Source organism: Myripristis murdjan, chromosome 6 (genome assembly GCF_902150065.1).
Source record: "Myripristis murdjan chromosome 6, fMyrMur1.1, whole genome shotgun sequence".
Taxonomy (NCBI): domain Eukaryota; kingdom Metazoa; phylum Chordata; class Actinopteri; order Holocentriformes; family Holocentridae; genus Myripristis; species Myripristis murdjan.
This window is the reverse complement of record NC_043985.1, coordinates 4954999-4961212: the sequence shown is the minus strand read 5'-3', so window position 1 is coordinate 4961212 and position 6214 is coordinate 4954999.

Below are 6214 nucleotides of genomic sequence, written 5' to 3'. Positions count from 1 at the left end.
AAAATAACATAAGCACTGGCAGTGGCTATTTTGAACATTAAATCTTGTGTATCAGTGGGGGCATCATTTAGCTGACTGTGTGCTTCATGCAGTCTGGGGCTTCAGAGACAGGGGAGGTACAGTGTACACACTGTTAGCTGATATGAATAAAAATGATCTCAGAAAATCCTTTCGTAAAAGCGCTATCATTTGGTTTCGAGCAATACGTTTTAGGTAACGGACACATGTCTGCCACATGTTGCTCCACCACATTAAAGAGGGACTGTGGGACACACTGAAAGTTACAGGTTAAACCTAGCCTGAGCGCTGACAGCGTTTTTTTAATGGAGAGAAAAGGCTGGCAAAGAACCAGGCTTAATCCATGCTGATAGACCTGTCCATTTGGACTGAAATAACGGCCAGTGGGTGGAAAAGCGGCTTCAAAGACATAACCAGCGACCATAACCAGAATTTAAACTGACATTACACAAAAGCAGCCAGTGATTGCTATCCTGTGATTTTTTTTTTTATCATTTATCTAACAAAACTGCGCTACACTATATCTACACTAAACTGTACTACACTACAGTCAAGAAAACTACCAAACAGCAAAGAAAAAACTAAAGTAGCCTACACTAAACACACTTGGAACATAGATGAATGCCTCATGTTAAGGTTCTGTGACTTCCAGCATGAAGGTGATGTAGGTCACTTCAAACTGATTGTCTCTCAGTTACTTTAACAACATGGAGCTTGGTTACCACCTAAGGCGTGGTGACTTCCAGTCTGCTGTAGTGATGGTCAGCGTAGCAGCAGCTGTGACAGTGACACACAACGTCGGCGAGCAGACAGACACTTTACTCTGAGAGCCGACTGCCGCTGGCCAAACACCCTGAGACACACACACACACACACACCGATTACCACTGTCACTGCACAGCATCCTGCTTCGCCAACTGTCACCACGCTAGGTCTGTAACGTTGCACACAAATGACAGGCTGGCACGTGGGCACACACACACACACACACACACACACACTTAGTCCTACAAAATGCACCAACTGTCCTGCTCATCATCATGCATACCTGCCACTCCACAAACAGCCCTCTATATAGTCATTCATGCATGCCATTTTGATCAAGCCAAAAGCACACATGCAGCACACATGACCCCCGCCCCATCCCGACCCCCACCCCCCTATTCCCCACTCCCAAACCGCCAAACACACACATATTTCCGTTCCCCCTGTGGCTGAAGGGGCAAACACCTCTAATCCCCCCACTCCGTGCCGGTGACGTCAAGGATTTGGCCAGAGCTGGCGAGGCTGACGTGCCAAGCCTCCCCCCACCACCCCACCCCCCCTCTCTCCCAGACCCGACTCCCGGCGTAGCCAGCACTCCCTGGCTCCTTCAATCCCATCAGCCCAGGGGGCCAGCTGTCCGCAGGTCTCGTGCATGGCTGCAGCATCTTAAAGGATCTCCCAGCCGCTAATGCCACTTAAGCACAAAGCAGTTGAGCCAAGGAAGGCTCAGCGTTGACGGTGCCTCCCTGAAGATCAAACGTCACCGTCCCGCTGCCGGCTGCTCGCTGGCTGGCCCTGTGCCCAGCCCGCATACTACAGCAGGCTGCTGAGGGAAGAGGGGTGGGGGTGCACTGTACCCGAGCCAGAGCTGACTGTTGGGCTATAGGAGGCAGCCAGAAGGAGAGCGAGCAAAGCAAGCCTAATATGCCTGATGGGACGTGAGGCTGAGGATGTCGGAGGCCAAGCCGCCTGTTTTGTTGAACTGTGTGAACTTCTGTGTGCATGGTCAAAAAGGATTTCACTGCTTCATTGTTGCAGGATAAATAATTCAGTTAACTTTATATGTTACTGTTGTTTTGGTCTTCCAGGGAAACAGGCAAATGCACAAACAGGGATTTCCCCATTCATTTTCAGGCCGGAATGAATTTAGCCTGCTAAGTTGCTGAGTTACACAAAGAAACAGGGACACACATACAAGCACACACATCTCTACCTATGTAAAAACATGCATACACATACAAATATACAAATATAGTAATGTGAGTAATGTAATGTTCAAGATAAAGCTTTGCCGTGTGTTCACAGCGCTTGTAGCCCAACAGAACTCTTTGTGGTTACCGACGCTGTTACATGCTTATCGTCTTTATCTGTATATCGCCACTTTGTGAACAAACCGTTCTTTGACTTGTTCCGAATGAGCCCTTATGTTTAAAGAAAAAGTGCTGAAACATTGTGTTTATGTGAAAACCCACTTCCTGCCTTCCTGGCGCCTGATCATGACATAGCCACAACAGAGGCCTCTTTCCCATCTACCCCTCTGTTTCAGGAAGAGCGGCTGCGAGGTCATGAGGTCCCAAGCTGTTTAGCAGAGTGTGGCAGCCGGTGAGACATGGCAGGGCATTCTGGGTATAGCAGGACCGGAGGCTCCTGATGGCGCATGACTAATAGTTCAAAAGTCTTTCATTAGATCAAACACAGGGAGGAAGCCCGGCTCTACAATCAAGATTTACGAAGCAAATTCTCTTGGACGTTTAACCTGAGGAGAGACAAAACATCTCTTGAGGCTGCATTTTTTTCCCCCCTGATCTTATTACAACATCATTCGGGTCGACCTTATGTAAGAAGTTAGATGACACACAATGAGTAGTTAACAAACCAGGAAATCATTTCTTGGTAAGCATGATTTCAGTCTCAGTGTAAGACAGGATCTTTACTGTAAAAAGCAATGAAATCTTTGTCTTCTCTTGTCCTGAGGCCCAGTTTAATACACAGTTATACCCACTTATATTGATATTATGCAACAAGCCGCTATGGAGGAAATAAGTTTAGGAAAACCCTGATCTGGAGACATCAGAGAGTTCACCGAGGTGAAAGCAGCCAAACGAAAATAAGATGTATCTGGGTAATAAAATCCGCTTGTGGGAGACCAATGAGAGCGTGGGGAGCAGACAGGAAGAGTCCTAATCAAATCAATCAATTGACCGAAGGAGGACTTTCCCCTTTGGTCACGGTATTGATGGGCTTCAAACTGGGCGGGATCCCCTTTTCGCTATCAATTGCTGATGGATCTTCGGTCCAGTGGGACCTCTTTGAAGTGAAGAACAAAGGGTTCCTATTGGGTTACACAGGTCAGGATTGATGATGCGTGAAATCAAACCCGGAGAGGAGGAAAACAGGGGAAAGACACTCTCATCCCACGGGAAGATTACTGTGTTTCTCCCAAAGATGTTGTTACCCTAAAGCTCTTTGGAAAACCACTTAACAGTTATGTCCGTAAAGGCGGGGGAACCATCAGATGAAAGACAACTTCAAAGCAGCGACGCAAGGTCATAGATGCAGGTTCAGGGTCTGCTGGAATTGGCGAAAGCATGGGCCAAGGCGGGATGACCCGACTACGGGGCATTCACGGCTTGAGCAAATAAAAAATTCCTGTTCATCATTTCAGGAAGCAGATATTAGCTCTTTTGACAGCGCAGGCCCACTCATCCAAGGCCTTGGCTGATGTTCTCCCTTTCTCTCGTCTGTCGTCTCCTTCCTCTCTTCCCTTCCCCTCCCTTTCTCCAGTCTGGGGGATAGACTTGCTGACAGATGGGTCTAGGACATCCGGACGCAGTGGGGTGGGGGGTGAAAAGAGCATAGGAAGGAAAGAGAGAGGGGGAGGGTGGATGTGGAGGGAAGGAAGGGAGGCGAAAGGGAACAGCAGCAGCAGTTGCCAGGTACAAAGACTTCCTCCTCGTGGGCAAATGGGAGACGTCCCATTACGGGAAGAGTGGGTTGATAAAGGGGTCAGAGGAGGAAGAGAGGGCTGAGCGGATGTGGGAGAAAGGTGTGTGTGCATATGTTTTTTTTATTTATTTATTTTTTTTTTATTTTGGGAGGTTGGGGGAGTGGGGGGGGGTTTGTTCCCAACACCTGGTGGGGATTAGAGGGGGGTAGGGAGGTGTTCTGTAGCCCAGCACTTTGCTGGATTAGAGGCTGGGAGTGGGTGGTTCAGATGCCGGGCTCTTCCACAATGCACACACAGCAGTTATGGATCTTTCATTCATATAGCTTTCAATTTTTAGATTTTGGACATTGTTTTTAGCATGACTTTGGTAGTTTTAGTTTCATTCTTCCTCTAACATTGTGTTTTCTTTAATGTCAGTTCTCATTTTAGAGTCTTAAGAGGAGGTGTTTTTAAGAAATAAGGACATAAGTTCAGAATAGGCCTTGTCCCACTTGTCTTTAGTGTTTACTCTGCACATAAGCTCCAAGATAAAAACCAAAAACATTTTGCCACTATATATATTATTTTAATTTGTTTTACAAGTAGGCAAGATAGTTTTGTTTTTCTCAGTGTAGTTTTTAGGTTTGTTTTGGAGTTAATGACTATGTTTTTTGACACTTAATTTTTATTATGGATGAATCCACAGGCCAGATAATAAAAACACCACCAACTTTTTAATACCAAAAGTTAAGTCTTCTTACTTTGGATCACACTATTCACCAACTATCATTCATGAAGAACGGAAAGGAGCACTTAAAGGAACAGTTTACCCAAAATACAAAAAAAGAGACAGTATCCCACAGACCTCCATTGCAACTTTCCATCTTGGTTTGTACTCATTGGGGGTGGACAGACACAGTTTGTCAGTGTTCTTTGGCAGGAAATAGTTCCTTGCTAAACTCGCCACCCCTGATGACCGTGGGTTATATATCTACAGTCATGGATATATAATCCGTATCCATGTCGTTGTTTTTGGAATGAGCTATTGTTGAGTTTTTACATGTACATTTTTAACAGTTTCAGCTTTGTATTGGGCAACAGGGACACACGAAAAAGACAACGGTACTCTGGAAACCTCATCAAATCACACAGAAAACGATCTTGATGGAAGTGTTTCTGGGAATGTTTTATTTTTTTCCTCATATTTTGGATGAACTGTTCCTTTAATCGGCACGATTTGCAGGCACGATTGCAGAAGGAAGCCATGGGAGAAGATGATATTATTTAGGTGGGAAGAGGGAGGCATGGAGTGTTTCTTGAGGAGAGTTTTCAGGTTACAAAAGGAGCTTGGGAGTGACTCTGCTGTCCTGACATTCAGTGGAAAGGTCATAAGACCGTTGGGGAGCCAGGGAAAGGCAAGCTGGAGTGGTGACACCAAACCCTTCCCCATTAAAATTTGCCCTACAGCACGAAACTCTGTCATTTTGCATCAGGCTGAGGCAGACAATAGAGGTGATGATGTGCTGTGTGGTAGAGAGTGAGACATTTATAGAGAGAGAGAGACATGAACAGAAGAGTTGGTGGATTGATGTTTTAGAGAACAAAAGACAAACAAGAACCAAACAGACTGAGTGGAAAAATTTAAACCTACCTAAAATCAGTCTTACACACCTTTTTTTAAGCTGACAAGCATATTTATCACCAAATGTGCTGTTAGTCATCAAGTACGATCAGACTAGTGCAAGTTAAATAATGACAGGTTTTTTTAGAGTGTCACGTTTTCATTTATCGCATGTCGCTGAACTAGGCAAAATAAGAGAAGGGGGCATGAAAAGAGAAAAAGAGGTTAAAATGACTCAAATGAGAGAAGAAGTAGAAAACTCAAGGAAAAGCAACAAATAAAACACAACAGAAGAGCAGAAAAAGAAGAGAAAAAGAAGAGAGAAAGAGAGAGAGAGAGATGGAAGGTCAGAAGTGAAAGTGGTAAACAAACAGCAGAGTGTGTCAGAGGTGTCCATGCCAATCCAATCAGTGGAGGTAAAAGGATGGAGGGATGAAGCAGGGAGAAAAAAAACAAGGGATCAGGGCAGGCGGATGACAGGAGACTTCGCTGTCACGCACTGGCAAGAGGGCTGCAGAGAAGTGCATTGTGGGAACTGACCCAGAGGCCTGAGGAAGCAGAACAGACAGGACTCTGGCTTAGTGTTGTGGAAGTACGAGAATGGACAAACTCAACTCCCTCATCCATTCATAATATCATCAACTACAGATTTACAGTTCAAAACCATTATTATATGAGTGTCCACTGTGGAAATAGTCTGTTTTCACCGAGTTATTAAAGTTATAAAAATGCATTTAAAACATCATGCATTCACAAAAACACATGTGTCAGTGTAGAAGGGTCAGTGGTGCAACTGATTTATCATAATTTCAAATATTGCACTTAGGAATAAACCAATTTAATTTTGGAGCTGCACATTCATTACTTTGTACTAGTGTGCATCT